The following is a 17,151-nucleotide window of genomic DNA, read 5'->3' on the forward strand; positions in this document are numbered from 1 at the left end:
GGTTTCTTATCAGTGAGGAGCTCATGGGCAGTCTTTTTGAAGAATTTGTGAAGATATACTCTGTTGATGATGTGGCACGCAGTATCAATTGCCTCAGTCTAGAAACGACGAGGCGTTTTGTATTCATCAAGCATAGTGCGAGCCATCTCAGCAAGAGTCCCGTTCTTGCGCTCCACGATGCCATTCTGCTGAGGAGTGTGAGGAGCAGATAACTCATGAGTAATACCAAGTTCATCAAGATAGTCATCGAGACCAGAATTCTTGAACTCATTACCATTGTCACTTCCGATGTGCTTGATCTTCACACCAAAGTTGGTTGAAGCCCTCGAGGAAAATCGTTTGAAGACTTCCTGCACTTCATGTTTGTAAGTAACAAGGTGTACCCATGTGTAGCGAGAATAATCATCAACAATAACAAAGCCATATTGAGATGCTTCATTTGGAATAGCAGAATAATGATTAGGACCAAAGAGATCCATGTGAAGAAATTCAAACGGGCGAGTGGTGGTCATGATAGTCTTCGCTGGATGCTTGGCCTTGGTCATCTTCCCAGCTTCACAGGCTCCGCATAGGTGATCCTTGAGGAATTTGACATTCTCGATGCCAATGACATGCTTCTTCTTCGCAAGCGTGTGCAAATTCCTCATGCCTGCATGACCAAGTCGTCGATGCCAGAGCCAGCCTTCCGAAGCTTTTGCAAGCAAGCACACGGCTGGTTGTGGTCCTGTAGAGAAATCAACAATATACAGGTCTCCTCTCCTAAAGCCTTTGAAGACTTTGGAATTGTCAGCTTCCATAACCACAACACAACGGTACTTGCCAAAGACAACAACCATATCAAGATCACAAAGCATTGAGACAGACATAAGGTTGTATCCTAAGGACTCAACAAGCATGACTTTGTCCATGTGTCGATCCTTTGTAATCGCAACCTTACCTAGACCCAATACCTGACTTTTGCCTTTGTCGGCAAAGATGATATGCTTCAGATGCGATGGAGATAATGGAGCATCCATCAATAGATTCTTGTCACCAGTCATGTGGTTTGTACATCCACTATCGAGGACCCACTCAGTGGCTTTGGGTTTATCATCCTGTAGATGAATTAGTGCAGCTTACAAACTCATATAATTCATCAGTGAAGAATATGACATCAATTCATCAGATCAATTTCATCAAGTAAAAGAACTAATAACACAATATGAGTATGTGAGAAATGAAAGTTCATTTCTTCATGGTTAGCCTACGTCCTTTCAGGCATTGCTCAGGTCTCCAGTAAATTCTTCAGATGATTACGTGCGTCTGGAGACCTGACCCTGCAGTAGAGATTAGTTTTTTTCTTCACCACCCACATCTGAAGGGGTGGCAAAGAGTTCATCATTCTGTGAGCTCCATACGAGAAGGATGGCATAGAAGCCAGTCCATTTTGTTTCACATAAGAGGGGTTAGAGTAAGCATAAGAGTAAGCAGAGAAATTCTTCGAGGACTTATGGACATAATGATTTGAAGAATAATGCACATATCCATAATCCTTAGATCTTCCCTGCGAAACAGACGAATTAGCATGATGATGTTCATATGAGGACTTTGATCCATATGAGGAATTTGGTCCGTATGAAGAATTTGATCTGGGGTTCCTATTCTTCACAGGTGGCGTCATGATGACATTCACCTGAAGATTTTCAAGGCATCTTTTGGGAACCCAGATTTTCTTCATAGGGGAGCCATTCCTGCAGTTAGTGCCAACATATCTAGCAAATACTTCACCATTCTGATTTTTAAACAGTTTATAGTTGGAGTCAATTGACTCATCATCAGAATGAGGAGATTCACATGCAAATCCAGATAAGTTAGATGGATCAACTGGAGGTCCCTTTGCAGCAACCCATGTGGTTTTGGGGTACTACTCAGGCTTCCAATATGTACCATCAGCATTGAGTTTCCTCTCAAAGGCAATACCCTCTTTCCTAGGGTTCCTGTTGAGGATCTGCTTTTTAAGCACATCACAAAGAGCCTGATGCCCTTTGAGGGTTTTGTACATGCCTGTCATGTACAATTCCTTTAGCCCTGCATCATCAGTGATACTAGCAATGTTCTCAGATGAGGAATTAGTCATAACAGAGGCATGTGAAGAATTTGAAACATTAGCAGCATTTGAACATTCAGGTGAAGAATTAGCAGATTCACGTTCAATGCACTTCAAGCATGGAGGGACAAATTCTTCCTGAGAATCGCTGATTTGTTGAGCAAGTAATGAATCGCGCTCCTTCTGAAGATCTTCATAACTCACTCTTAGCTTTTCAAGATCTTGCTTTCTTTGAATAAATTCATAACAAAGCTTCTCATGATCCGATAAGAGAGTGTTATGATGACTTTGAAGTTTGTCAATCTTGGACTGAAGTCTCTGAAGATTTTCAGTCAAAGTTTCAGTGTGATCCATTTCTTCACCCAACATATCATCACTTTTATTTAGCATATTTTGAACCTTTTCTAAAGCCCTTTGTTGTTTTATAGCAATCTTAGCAAGTTTAGAATAGTTGGGCTTAAGGTTTTCATCAGATTCATTCTCACTTGATTCGGAGGAGGTATATTTGAGTACCTTGGCACCCTTTGCCATGAAGCAATAGGTGGGAGCGTAGTCATCATCGCTTTTATCAGCCTTGTTGGTGAGGTCATTTTCTTCAGTGTTGAAGATAGACTTGCTGACGAATGTAGTAGCGAGAGCTAGGCTCGCCGCTCCGGATTCGGACTCCTCAGATGTCTCCTCTTCCTCATTTTCTTCAGATTCAGCCTCAGAATCCATTTCCTTGCCAATGAATGCCCTAGCCTTCTTGGAGCTGCTCTTCTTGTGATATGAAGACTTTGAGGATTTTGATGATGAAGATTTTGTGGTTTTCTTCTTTTTCTTCGCATCATCAGAACTGTAATCCTTGTATTTCTTCTTCTTTGATTCCTTTTCCCACTGAGGACAATCTTGAATGAAATGTCTAGGTTTCTTGCACTTGTGACAGAGCCTCTTCTTGTAGTCACTGGGAGAGGAATCATTGCTCCTTGAGGATCTTCCAAGGCGACCACGTCTTGAAAACTTTTGAAACTTCTTCACGAGCAGAGCTAGATCATGGCTCAGTTCTTCAGGATCGCCAAGGCTGCTATCAGAGTCTTCATCTTCGGACTCAGATACTGCCTTGGCCTTCATTGCACGTGTTCTGCCATAGCTTGAAACATAGAGATCTCTCTTTTTAGCAAGTTGGAACTCATGAGTATTTAGCCTCTCGAGAATATCAGCGGGATCAAGTGACTTGTAATCAGCACGTTCTTGTATCATCAATGCCAGAGTGTCAAATGAGGAATCAAGCGATCTCAGCAATTTCTTCACCACCTCATGGTTGGTGATGTCAATGGCACCAAGTGCTTGAAGCTCATTTGAGATGTCAGTGAGGCGATCGAAGGTTTGTTGAACATTTTCATTGTCGAGTCTCTTGAAGCGGTTGAAGAGATTGCGAAGAACATCAACTCGAGAGTCACGCTAAGTTGAGACTCCTTCATTCACTTTGGACAACCTGTCCCAGATAAGCTTTGCTGTCTCCAAAGCACTCACTCTGCCATACTGTCCTTTGCTCAGATGGCCACATATGATATTCTTCGCTTGAGAGTCGAGTTGCTTGAATCTCTTCACATCAGCATCATTCAGAGAAGGTGTGTCTGAGGGAACACCATTTTCCACAACATACCAGAGATTGTTATCAATTGCTTCAAGATGCATTCGCATCTTATTCTTCCAGTAGGGGTAGTCCGTCCCATCGAAGGTAGGACACCTAGCAGAGACCTTGATCATACCTGCGGTCGACATAACTAAAACTCCAGGCAGTTAAACCAAAATCACACAGAACAAGGGAGTACCTTGCTCTGATACCAATTGAAAGTGCGTTATATCGACTAGAGGGGGGGGGGTGAACAGGCGATTTTTATGAAATTCTTCACTGAGGAATTTGCCGGTGAGGAAATTCCTTAGCGAAGAACTACTGGCAGCGGAAAGAGTACTCAAAAGTAAACATAACAGAATACAAGCATAGTCATCATGATGAAATGAAGACAGGCACAAAGTACAGGAAGCGTAATCACAGGATAACACAGGATGAAGACAAACAGACTGAACAAATTGAACTGAGGAAATTTGAGAAAGTCTTCAGTCAAAGTCTTCAAACACAGATATGAACAAACACACAACACAGTTATGAGGAAATAAAAGAGTTGAGGAAATAGAACCAGTAAGCTTGGTGAAGACAAAGATTTGGTAGACCAGTTCCAACTGCTGTCTCAGTTGTACGTCTGGTTGGATCGGCTGAGTATTTAAACTCGAGGACACACAGTCCCGGACACCCAGTCCTGAACACGTAGCTCAGGGCACCCAGTCCTCACCGTATTCTCCTTGAACTAAGGTCACACAGACCTCGTCCAATCACTCATGGTAAGTCTTCAGGCGACTTCCAAACCTTCACAAACTTGGTCACTCGGCGATCCACAATTCCTCTTGGATGCTCTAGACCATGACGCCTAACCGTCTGGAAGAAGCACATGCTTCAAAGGTAACAAGCATCGGATCCACTCAGGATCAATCTCTTCAGTGATGCTCAATCACTTGGGGTTTGTAGGTGTTTGGGTTTGGGGTTTTTGGTTTTTCCTCACTTGATGATTTTCTCTCAAAGTCCTCAGAGGATGGGTTGCTCTCAAATGACAAGTGTCAGTTTCTCTTGGAGCAGCCAACCAGCTAGTGGTTGTAGGGGGCGGCTATTTATAGCCTAGGGAGCAGCCCGACATGATAAGACATAAATGCCCTTCAATGATATGACCGTTAGGTGGATAGATATTTTGGGACAGCTGGCACATAGCACAACAACGGTCGGAATTTTGAGTAGTAAAATCCTCAGGGCTATCATGTTCCTCACTGTGTAGGCAATCCGCACTGGTGAATTCCTAACTCCTCAGTCAGGACAAATTCCTCAGAGACCAGAAGAATTTCGTCTCTGTCACTGAAGAAATTGACTGAACTGTATGAGATTTTCAATGGCTTCACTCGAAGGGATTGGTAGGTGTAGGATTTTGAGTTGAGCATCACATGGAAATTTTTCCTTAGTATTTCCTCGACCCATAGCACAACAACGGTCGGAATTTTGAGTAGTAAAATCCTCAGGGCTATCATGTTCCTCACTGTGTAGGCAATCCGCACTGGCGAATTCCTAACTCCTTAGTCAGGACAAATTCCTCAGAGACCAGAAGAACTTCGTCTCTGTCACTGAAGAAATTGACTGAACTGTATGAGATTTTCAATGGCTTCACTCGAAGGGATTGGTAGGTGTAGGATTTTGAGTTGAGTATCACATGGAAAATTTTCCTTAGTATTTCCTCGACCCCCTTTAATAGTACGGTGTTTCCTATGACTCAAGAAAGAGAAAAACAAAACTATGAAAACGAAAGTCTTCAGGCTTCATATTCCTCGCATGAATATCAAGTCTTCACGGACACACCAATTTCTTCACTTTCAAAGTCTTCATGAAAGTCTTCAGAAATACCAAAATCTTCACTCGAAGATATTCATTTTTAGGGGTCAACTTTTCCTGTAAATATCAAACTCCTCATAGACTTATAGACCTGTGTACACTCACAAACGCATTAGTCCCTTAACCTATAAGTCTTCAATACACCAAAATCACTAAGGGGCACTAGATGCACTTACACCGGGCATTTGCTTGAAATATTAACTTCAACTCCTGGAACATCTCATGTGCTCCATGACATTCAAAACGTCGTTGAAGTCCCGATTCTAAGCCGGAAAGCATGGCATACTGAACTATCGACTAGTCATCAACTTTGCTCAACCAGACGTTCATAACATCTGGAGTTGCTCCTGCAGCGGGCTTTGCACCTACCGGTGCTTCCAGGACATAATTCTTCTATGCAGCAATGAGGATAATCTCAAGTTACGGACCCAGTCTGTGTAGTTGCTCCCATCATCTTTCAACTTAGCTTTCTCTAGGAACGCATTAAAATTCAAAGGAACAGTAGCATGGGCCATTTATCTACAACAACATAGACATGCAAAATACTATCAGGTACTAAGTTCATGATAAATTAAAGTTCAATTAATCATATTACTTAAGAACTCGCACTTAGATAGACATCCCTCTAGTCATCTAAATGATCACGTGATCCATATCAACTAAACCATGTCCGATCATCACGTGAGATGGAGAAGTTTTCAATGGTGAACATCACTATGTTGATCATATCTACTATATGATTCATGCTCGACCTTTCGGTCTCAGTGTTTCGAGGCCATATCTGCATATGCTAGGCTCGTCAAGTTTAACCTGAGTATTCTGCTTGTGCAAAACTGGCTTGCACCCATTGTATGTGAACGTAGAGCTTATCACACCCGATCATCACGTGGTGTCTCGGCACGACGAACTGTAGCAACGGTGCATACTCAGGGAGACCACTTGTACCTTGAAATTTAGTGAGAGATCATCTTATAATGCTACTGCCATACTAAGCAAAATAAGATGCATAAAGGATAAACATCACATGCAATCAAAATAAGTGATATGATATGGCCATCATCATCTTGTGCCTTTGATCTCCATATCCAAAGCACCGTCATGATCACCATCGCCACCGGCTTGACACCTTGATCTCCATCCTAGCATCGTTGTCATCTCGCCAACTACTGCTTCTATGACTATCGCTACCGCTTAGTGATAAAGTAAAGCAATTACATGGCGATTGCATTTCATACAATAAAGCGACAACCATATGGCTCCTGCCAGTTGTCGATAACTGTTACAAAACATGATCATCTCATACAACAATTTATATCATCACGTCTTGACCATATCACATCATAACATGCCCTGCAAAAACAAGTTAGACGTCCTCTACTTTGTTGTTGCAAGTTTTACGTGGCGGCTACGGGCTTCTAGCAAGAACCGTTCTTACCTATGCATCAAAACCACAACGATTTTTCGTCAAGTGTGCTGTTTTAACCTTCAACAAGGACCGGGCGTAGTCAAACTCGATTCAACTAAAGCTGGAGAAACATACACCCACTAGCCACGTGTGTGTGAAGCACGTCGATAGAACCAGTCTCATGAACTCGGTCATGTAATGTCGGTCTGGGCCGCTTCATCCAACCATACCACCGAATCAAATTAAGACATGCTAGTAAGCAGTATGACTATTATCGTCCACAACTCATTGTGTTCTACTCATGCATATAACATCTACGCATAGACCTGGCTCGAATGCCACTATTGGGGAACACGGTATTTCAAAAAATTTACCTACGATCACGCAAGATCTATCTAGGAGATGCATAGCAATGAGAGGGGAGAGTGTGTCTACGTACCCTCATAGACCAAAAGCGGAAGTGTTTAATAACGCGGTTGATGTAGTCGAACGTCTTCGCGATCCAACCGATCCAAGTAGCGAACGCACAGCACCTCTACGATCAGCACATGTTCATCTTGATGACGTCCCTCGAACTCTTGATCTAGTTGAGGCCGAGGGAGAGTTCTGTCAGCATGACGGCATGGTGACGGTGATGATGAAGTTACCTACGCAGGGCTTCGTCTAAAGCACTACAACGGTAAGATCGAGGTGTGTAATTGTGGAGGGGGACACCGCACATGGCTAAAAGATCAATTTGTGTGTCTATGGGGCGCCCCTGGCCATGTATATAAAGGAGTGGAGGGAAGAGGTGGCTGGCCCAAGGGAGGGCGCGCCAGGTGTGGGGAATCCTACTAGGACTCTCTAGTCCAAATAGGATTACCCTCCCCTTTCCTATTCCTAGTAGGAGAAGGAGGGAAGGAGAAGGAGGAGAGAAGGAAAGGGGGGCTGCCCCCAACCCTAACCCAATTCAGATTGGGCTTGGGGGGCGTGCGCCACTCCTTGGCCGGCCTCGTCTCTTCCACCACTAGGCCCATGAGGCCCAATAACTTCCTGGGGGGGGGGGTCTGCTAACGCCCGATACTTTGAAATGACCCGAACCATTCCGGTGTCCAAATGTAACCTTCCAATATATGAATCTTTATATCTCGACCATTTAGACACTCCTCATCATGTCCGTGATCTCATCCGGGACTCCGAACAACCTTCGGCCAATACAAATCATCATTGAACGTTAAGCGTGCGAACCCTTCGAGAACTATGTAGACATGACCGAGACACATCTCTGGTCAATAACCAATAGCGGAACCTGGATTCTCATATTGGTTCCTACATATTCTACGAAGATCTTTATCAGTCAAACCGCATAACAACATACGTTGTTCCCTTTGTCATCGGTATGTTACTTGCCCAAGATTCGATCGTCGGTATCATCATACCTAGTTCAATCTTGTCACCGACAAGTCTCTTTACTCATTCCATAATGCATCATCCTGTGGCTAACTCATTTGGCACATTGCTTACAAGGCTCATAGTGATGTGCATTACCGAGAGGGCCTAGAGATACCTCTCCGATACACGGAGTGACAAATCCTAATCTTGATCTATGCCAACTCAACAAACATCATCGGAGACACCTATAGAGCATCTTTATAATCACCTAGTTACGTTGTGACGTTTGATAACACACAAGGTGTTCTTCCGGTATTCGGGAGTTGCATAATCTCATAGTTTGAGGAACATGTATAAGTCATGAAGAAAGCAATAGCAGAAAAACTAAATGATCATTATGCTAAGCTAACGGGTTGGTCTTGTCCATCACATCATTCTCTAATGATGTGATCCCGTTCATCAAATGACAACACATGTCTATGGCTAGGAAACTTAACCATCTTTGATTAATGAGCTAGTCAAGTAGAGGCATACTAGGGACACTCTGTTTGTCTATGTATTCACACATGTACTAAGTTTCCGGTTAATACAATTCTAGCATGAATAATAAACATTTATCATGATATAAGGAAATATAAATAACAACTTTATTGTTGCCTCTAGGGCATATTTCCTTCATGTTATAGCCTCTAGGCACTTGTAGGAGTAGTTGCTATTAATCTTGTGGAGTTTGGTTCACTTTTATTTTGAGTCACTAAAAATTTCAGAAATTTTCAGAGGGAGAAAATGATGAGGAGATTGTTGAGGGATTCCTCGAGCCGTGGCACAAAGGGAAAAGAAAATGAAGAGAAGGAAAGGCCCAAGTATAATCTTCGTCGGTCCGCGGAAATTTGGCCGTGTGAATGGCCATGTGATGCATTCTTACAAGTGTTCGGGATTTATGACGAGTTCTATTATTTGGCTGGGATTGCCGACATCACCGACTTCCTCCTCGACCGGTGTAATCGGTATCTCCTACTCACTTATACTTTCGTGTAAAACTTTCACTTTCATGCTAGGAAATCACCACCCACGATAGACTTTCACTTATATGATCAATACAAAGAAATGACGCTTTATGACTTTTGTGAGGTTTGTAAATTACCTTATGAAGGTAGCGTCAAGGAACCACGTCCTAGTGATGTGGACGACCTTATTCATGAAATTACCATAGGGGAAGGTAGAGGAGTGTCGGGAGCGAGAGTATCTAGTATACATCTTCCTGCTTTACACTATTACTCATTATTTGTTGGGAGATGTTTAATTGGTCGTGGAGAGACTGGAGGCCTTAGTGCTCCTGACTTCGCTATTTTGAGCCACGCTTTACATAGAGATAGAACTTACAGTTTGGGTGATATGGTTGCTAGACGGTTGAGTATGAACCGTGCAAAGGGTCCTATTTTCAGAGGCATCTTCGCCTCCCGCCTTGCTAAACACTTTGAGATACCCATTAGCGACCATGAAAAAGAGGAGAAATTGCTACCCACTATATATTTAGATTATGACATCATGGTAGCACATAAGTTTATTCACCATGATGAGGAAAAGAGACTTATTTATAACCTGGTATTTAGCGAGAATACTGTTCAGATTATTACCTTGCATGCACATGTTTTGTTTGATATTCATTCAGGCAGGTACTTCGTTTTGCCCGCGGACATTCATGCATACTGGGTGGGGACACGATCCCCACCTCCTGAGCCAGAGCCATCACTTGATCCATATAAGGAGTCTATTTATCAGTGGGAACCACAAGAGCTCGCTAACCAGTGGAACCCCCAGGATCCTCCGCAGTACACCAAAGAGGGCTATTTTGATCCATGGACATAGACCAACTTAGGACAAAAGCCTAAGCTTGGGGGAGTACGTATTTTTCACCGACATTATATTCATGTTCACACACTCATTCTAGTTGTCGGTGCTCATACTCTTTCATTGTATTATCCATCTTAATTTATTCTTTTTCTCGCATTCTTCTTGTGTGTTTGATAAACCTTAAGAAAAACCAAAAAATTAGTTGTAGTTAGTTTACTTTCTATGCATGCTTAGTAGTAGTGATAAAAGAAAACCCCAAAAGATTTCCTTTTTCTTTTGCTTGTTGGGAGATTTCCTGTGTAAATTGTTTTTCTCGTTCTTGTTTTACTTCCTTCAGAAAAAGACAAAAAAACTCGAAAAATATTTTTGTGTGTTTCTTTGAAATTCTTTTCTGTTCTCTGGGGTCGAGAGGAGAAGACCGCGATGAAAATGTTGAGTGGCTCTCATATGCATTATTGTTGATCTAACAAAGAACCCATATTACCTTGTCTTCTCCTTTGAATAAATGTTTGCAGATTCCAGCTTAGTCCAATGCACTGGCACAAGCAGAATACTCAGGGAGACCACTTGTACCTTGAAATTTAGTGAGAGATCATCTTATAATGCTACTGCCATACTAAGCAAAATAAGATGCATAAAGGATAAACATCACATGCAATCAAAATAAGTGATATGATATGGCCATCATCATCTTGTGCCTTTGATCTCCATATCCAAAGCACCGTCATGATCACCATCATCGCCGGCTTGACACCTTGATCTCCATCGTAGCATCGTTGTCATCTCGCCAACTACTACTTCTATGACTATCGCTATTGCTTAGTGATAAAGTAAAGCAATTACATGGCGATTGCATTTCATACAATAAAGCGACAACCATATGGCTCCTGCCAGTTGCCGATAACTGTTACAAAACATGGTCATCTCATACAACAATTTATATCATCACGTCTTGACCATATCACATCATAACATGCCCTGCAAAAACAAGTTAGACGTCCTCTACTTTGTTGTTGCAAGTTTTACGTGGCTGCTACGGGCTTCTAGCAAGAACCGTTCTTACCTACGCATCAAAACCACAACGATTTTTTGTCAAGTGTGCTGTTTTAACCTTCAACAAGGACCGGGCGTAGTCAAACTCGATTCAACTAAAGCTGGAGAAACAGACACCCACTAGCCACGTGTGTGTGAAGCACGTCGATAGAACCAGTCTCATGAACGCGGTCATGTAATGTTGGTCTGGGCCGCTTCATCCAACCATACCGCCGAATCAAATTAAGATATCCTGGTAAGCAGTATGACTATTATCGTCCACAACTCATTGTGTTCTACTCGTGCATATAACATCTACGCATAGACCTGGCTCGAATGCCACTGTTGGGGAATGCAGTATTTCAAAAAAATTACCTACGATCATGCAAGATCTATCTAGGAGATGCATAGCAATGAGAGGGGAGAGTGTGTCTACGTACCCTCGTAGACCAAAAGCGGAAGCGTTTAATAACGCGGTTGATGTAGTTGAACGTCTTCGCAATCCAACCGATCCAAGTAGCGAACGCACGGCACCTCTGCGATCAACACACATTCATCTCGATGACATCCCTTGTACTCTTTATCTAGTTGAGGCCGAGGGAGAGTTCTGTCAGCATGACGGCGTGGTGACGGTGATGATGAAGTTACCTACGCAGGGCTTCGCCTAAAGCACTACAACGGTAAGACCGAGGTGTGTAATTGTGGAGGGGGACACCGCACACGGATAAAAGATCAACTTGTGTGTCTATGGGGCGCCCCTGGCCACGTATATAAAGGAGTGGAGGGAAGAGGTGGCTGGCCCAAGGGAGGGCGCGCCAGGTGTGGGGAATCCTACTAGGACTCTCTAGTCCAAATAGGATTCCCCTCCCCTTTCCTATTCGTAGTAGGAGAAGGAGGGAAGGAGAAGGAGGAGAGAAGGAAAGGGGGGCTGCCCCCAACCCTAACCCAATTCAGATTGGGCTTGGGGGGCGCGCGCCACTCCTTGGCCGGCCTCGTCTCTTCCACCACTAGGCCCATGAGGCCCAATAACTTCCTGGGGGGGGGGGTCTGCTAACGCCCGGTACTTTGAAATGACCCGAACCATTCCGGTGTCCAAATGTAACCTTCCAATATATGAATCTTTATATCTCGACCATTTAGAGACTCCTCATCATGTCTGTGATCTCATCCGGGACTCCGAACAACCTTCAGTCAATACAAATCGTCATTGAATGTTAAGCGTGCGAACCCTTCGAGAACTATGTAGACATGACCGAGACACATCTCTGGTCAATAACCAATAGCGGAACCTGGATTCTCATATTGGTTCCTACATATTCTACGAAGATCTTTATCAGTCAAACCGCATAACAACATACGTTGTTCCCTTTGTCATCGGTATGTTACTTGCCCGAGATTCGATCGTCGGTATCATCATACCTAGTTCAATCTTGTCACCGACAAGTCTCTTTACTCATTCCATAATGCATCATCCTGTGGCTAACTCATTTGGCACATTGCTTGCAAGGCTCATAGTGATGTGCATTACCGAGAGGGCCTAGAGATACCTCTCCGATACACAGAGTGACAAATCCTAATCTTGATCTATGCCAACTCAACAAACATCATCGGAGACACCTATAGAGCATCTTTATAATCACCCAGTTACGTTGTGACGTTTGATAACACACAAGGTGTTCTTCCGGTATTCGGGAGTTGCATAATCTCATAGTTTGAGGAACATGTATAAGTCATGAAGAAAGCAATAGCAGAAAAACTAAACGATCATTATGCTAAGCTAACGGGTTGGTCTTGTCCATCACATCATTCTCTAATGATGTGATCCCGTTCATCAAATGACAACACATGTCTATGGCTAGGAAACTTAACCATCTTTGATTAACGAGCTAGTCAAGTAGAGGCATACTAGGGACACTCTGTTTGTCTATGTATTCACACATGTACTAAGTTTCCGGTTAATACAATTCTAGCATGAATAATAAACATTTATCATGATATAAGGAAATATAAATAACAACTTTATTATTGCCTCTAGGGCATATTTCCTTCATGTTATAGCCTCTAGGCACTTGTAGGAGTAGTTGCTATTAATCTTGTGGAGTTTGGTTCACTTTTATTTTGAGTCACTAAAAATTTCAGAAATTTTCAGAGGGAGAAAATGATGAGGAGATTGTTGAGGGATTCCTCGAGCCGTGGCTCGAAGGGAAAATAAAATGAAGAGAAGGAAAGGCCCAAGTATAATCTTCCTCAGTCCGCGGAAATTTGGCCGTGTGAATGGCCATGTGATGCATTCTTACAAGCAGCCGGGATTTATGACGAGTTCTATTATTTGGCTGGGATTGCCGACATCACCGACTTCCTCCTCGACCGGTGTAATCGGTATCTCCTACTCACTTATACTTTCATGCAAAATTTTCACTTTCATGCTAGGAAATCACCACCCACGATAGACTTTCACTTATACGATCAATACCAAGAAATGACACTTTATGACTTTTGTGAGGTTTGTAAATTACCTTATGAAGGTAGCGTCAAGGAACCACGTCCTAGTGATGTGGACGGCCTTATTCATGAAATTACCGTAGGGGAAGGTAGAGGAGTGTCGGGAGCGAGAGTATCTAGTATACATCTTCCTGCTTTACACTATTACTCATTATTTGTTGGGAGATGTTTAATTGGTCGTGGAGAGAGTGGAGGCCTCAGTGCCCCTGACTTCGCTATTTTGCGCCTCGCTTTACATAGAGATAGAACTTACAGTTTGGGTGATATGGTTGCTAGACGGTTGAGTATGAACCCTGCAAAGGGTCCTATTTTCGGAGGCATCTTCGCCTCCCGCCTTGCTAAACACTTTGAGATACCCATTAGGCACCATGGAAAAGAGGAGAAATTGCTACCCACTATATATTTAGATTATGACAGCATGGTAGCACATAAGTTTATTCACCATGATGAGGAAAAGAGACTTATTTATAACCTGGTATTTAGCGAGAATATTGTTCAGATTATTACCTTGCATATACATGTTTTGTTTGATATTCATTCAGGCAGGTACTTCGTTTTGCCCGCGGACATTCATGCATACTGGGTGGGGACACGATCCCCACCTCCTGAGCCAGAGCCATCACCTGATCCATATCAGGAGTCTATTTATCAGTGGGAACCATAGGAGCTCGCTAACCAGTGGAACCCCCAGGATCCTCCACAGTACACCGAAGAGGGCTATTTTGATCCATGGACATAGACCAACTTAGGCCAAAAGCCTAAGCTTGGGGGAGTACGTATTTCTCACCGACATTATATTCATGTTCACACACTCATTCTAGTTGTCGGTGCTCATACTCTTTCATTGTATAATCCATGTTAGTTTATTCTTTTTCTCGCATTCTTCTTGTGTGTTTGATAAACCTTAAGAAAAACCAAAAAATTAGTTGTAGTTAGTTTACTTTCTATGCATGCTTAGTAGTAGTGATAAAAGAAAACCCCAAAAGATTTCCTTCTTCTTTTGCTTGTTGGGAGCTTTCCCGTGTAATTTTTTTTTCTCGTTCTTGTTTTACTTCCTTCAGAAAAAGACAAAAAAAACTCCAAAAATATTTTTGTGTGTTTCTTTGAAATTCTTTTCTTTTCTCTGGGGGTCGAGAGGAGAAGACCACGATGAAAATGTTGAGTGGCTCTCATATGCAATATTGTTGATCTAACAAAGAACCCATATTACCTTGTCTTCTCCTTTGAATAAATGTTTGCAGATTCCAACTTAGTCCAATGCACTGGCACTATTATTATTTATCCACACCGTTCGGCTGTGCAAGTGAAAGGCAATAATGACGATATATGATGAAATGATTGAGATGAGGAAAAGCTGGTATGAACTCGACCTATCTTGTTTTTGTAAATATGATTAGTTCATCGTTCCTGATTCAGCCTATTATGAATGAAACATGTTTGCAATGACAATTAGAGATTATAGTTACTCATGCCATGCTTAATTAGCTAGGAGTTTATAATGGTTTACCTTGCATGCCAACATGGAAATTAAAATGGTTGTGATGTGGTATGATAGGATGGTATCCTCCTTTGAATGATTCGAGTGGCTTGACTTGGCACATGTTCACACATGTAGTTGAAACAAACTCAACATAGCCTCCACGATATTTATGTTCATGGTGATTTATATCCTACTCATGCTTGAATTCAATGTTGGTTAATCTCAATGCATGTTTATGACTGTTGTCCCTCTCTAGTTGGTCGCTTCCCAGTCTCTTTCTAGCCTTCACTTGTACTAAGCGGGAATACTGCTTGTGCATCCACTTCCATAAACCCCAAAGTTGTTCCATATGAGTCCACCATACCTACCTATATACGGTATCTACCTTCCGTTCCAAGTAAATTTGCACGTGCCAACCTCTAAACCTTCAAATAATAGTCTGTTTTGTATGCTCGAATAGCTCATGTATCAACTAGAGCTGTCAATATCTTCCATGCTAGGTGGGTTATTCTCATGATGAGTGGACTCTGCTCATCATTCACAAGAAAATGGCTGGTAACCGGGATGCCCAGCCCATGCTCAAAGCAAATCAAATCAAAATAATTGCAAACAAAACTCCCCCAGGATTGTTGTTAGTTGGACGATACCCGTTGTTTCAGACCAGCCATGGAGTGTGCTTGTTGGTGGTGGGGGAGTATAAACTTTACCATTCTGTTTTGGAACTGCCTATAATGTATGTAGCATGGAAGATACTGAGATCTCTTAGTTGTTATGTTGACAATGAAAGCATACCGCTCAAAATATTATTCCTCTCTATTCCAAAACTCGAGCTCTGGCACCTCTGCAAATCCCTGCTTCCCTCTGCGAAGGGCCTATCTATTTACTTTTATTGTTGAGTCATCATCCTCTTATAAAAAGCACCAGTTAGAGAGCACCATTATCATTTGTATGCATTGCTATTAATTTATATTGAGTATGATTGTGACTGGATCTCTTTTACCATGAATTACAATGTCTAGTCAGTCCTTGATCTTCAAGGGTGCTCTGCATTTATGTTTTACGGTCTCAGAAAGGGCTAGAGAGATACCATCTTGTTATATTATATCATGATTGTTTTGAGAAAAGTGTTGTCATCCAAGATTTATTATTATTGCTCGCTAGTTGATTATGCCATTGATATGAGTAAATGTGAGACCTAAATGTTATTGTGAATATGGTTAGTTCATGATCTTTGTTGAAACTTGAATGTTGGCTTTACATATTTGCAACAGCAAGATCAAACAGAGTTTGTAGATGTTTTTCTTTATCACTTTTGGTTTGTCAACTGAATTGCTTCAGGACAAGCAAAGGTTTAAGCTTGGGGGAGTTGATACGTCTCCAACATATCTACTTTTCCAAACTCTTCTGCCCTTGTTTTGGACTCTAACTTGCATGATTCGAATCGAACTAACCCGGACTGACGCTGTTTTCAGCAAAATTGCCATGGTGTTATTTTTGTGCAGAATAAAAAGTTCTTGGAATGACCTGAAACTTCACGGTGATAACTTTTGGAATTAATAAAAAATATTGGCGAAAGAATCAACGCCAGGGGGACCACACCCTAGCCACAAGGGTGGGGGTGCGCCCTCCGACCTTGTGGCCCCCCTGGACCTCCACCGACCTCAACTCCAACTCCATCTATTCACTTTTAGGGAGGAAAAAATCAAAGAGAAGGATTCATCGCGTTTTACGATATGGAGCCGCCGCCAAGCCCTGTTCTACCTCGGGAGGGCAGATCTGGAGTCCGTTTTGGGCTCCAGAGAGGGGAATCCGTCACCATCGTCATCATCAACCATCCCCCATCACCAATTTCATGATGCTCACTGCCGTTCGTGAGTAATCCCATCATAGGATGATACGTCCAGTTTGCATCATGCTTTTATATCGATATTTATTGCATTATGGGTTAT

Source organism: Triticum aestivum, chromosome 5A, assembly GCF_018294505.1.
Source record: "Triticum aestivum cultivar Chinese Spring chromosome 5A, IWGSC CS RefSeq v2.1, whole genome shotgun sequence".
In the NCBI taxonomy this organism is placed as follows: domain Eukaryota; kingdom Viridiplantae; phylum Streptophyta; class Magnoliopsida; order Poales; family Poaceae; genus Triticum; species Triticum aestivum.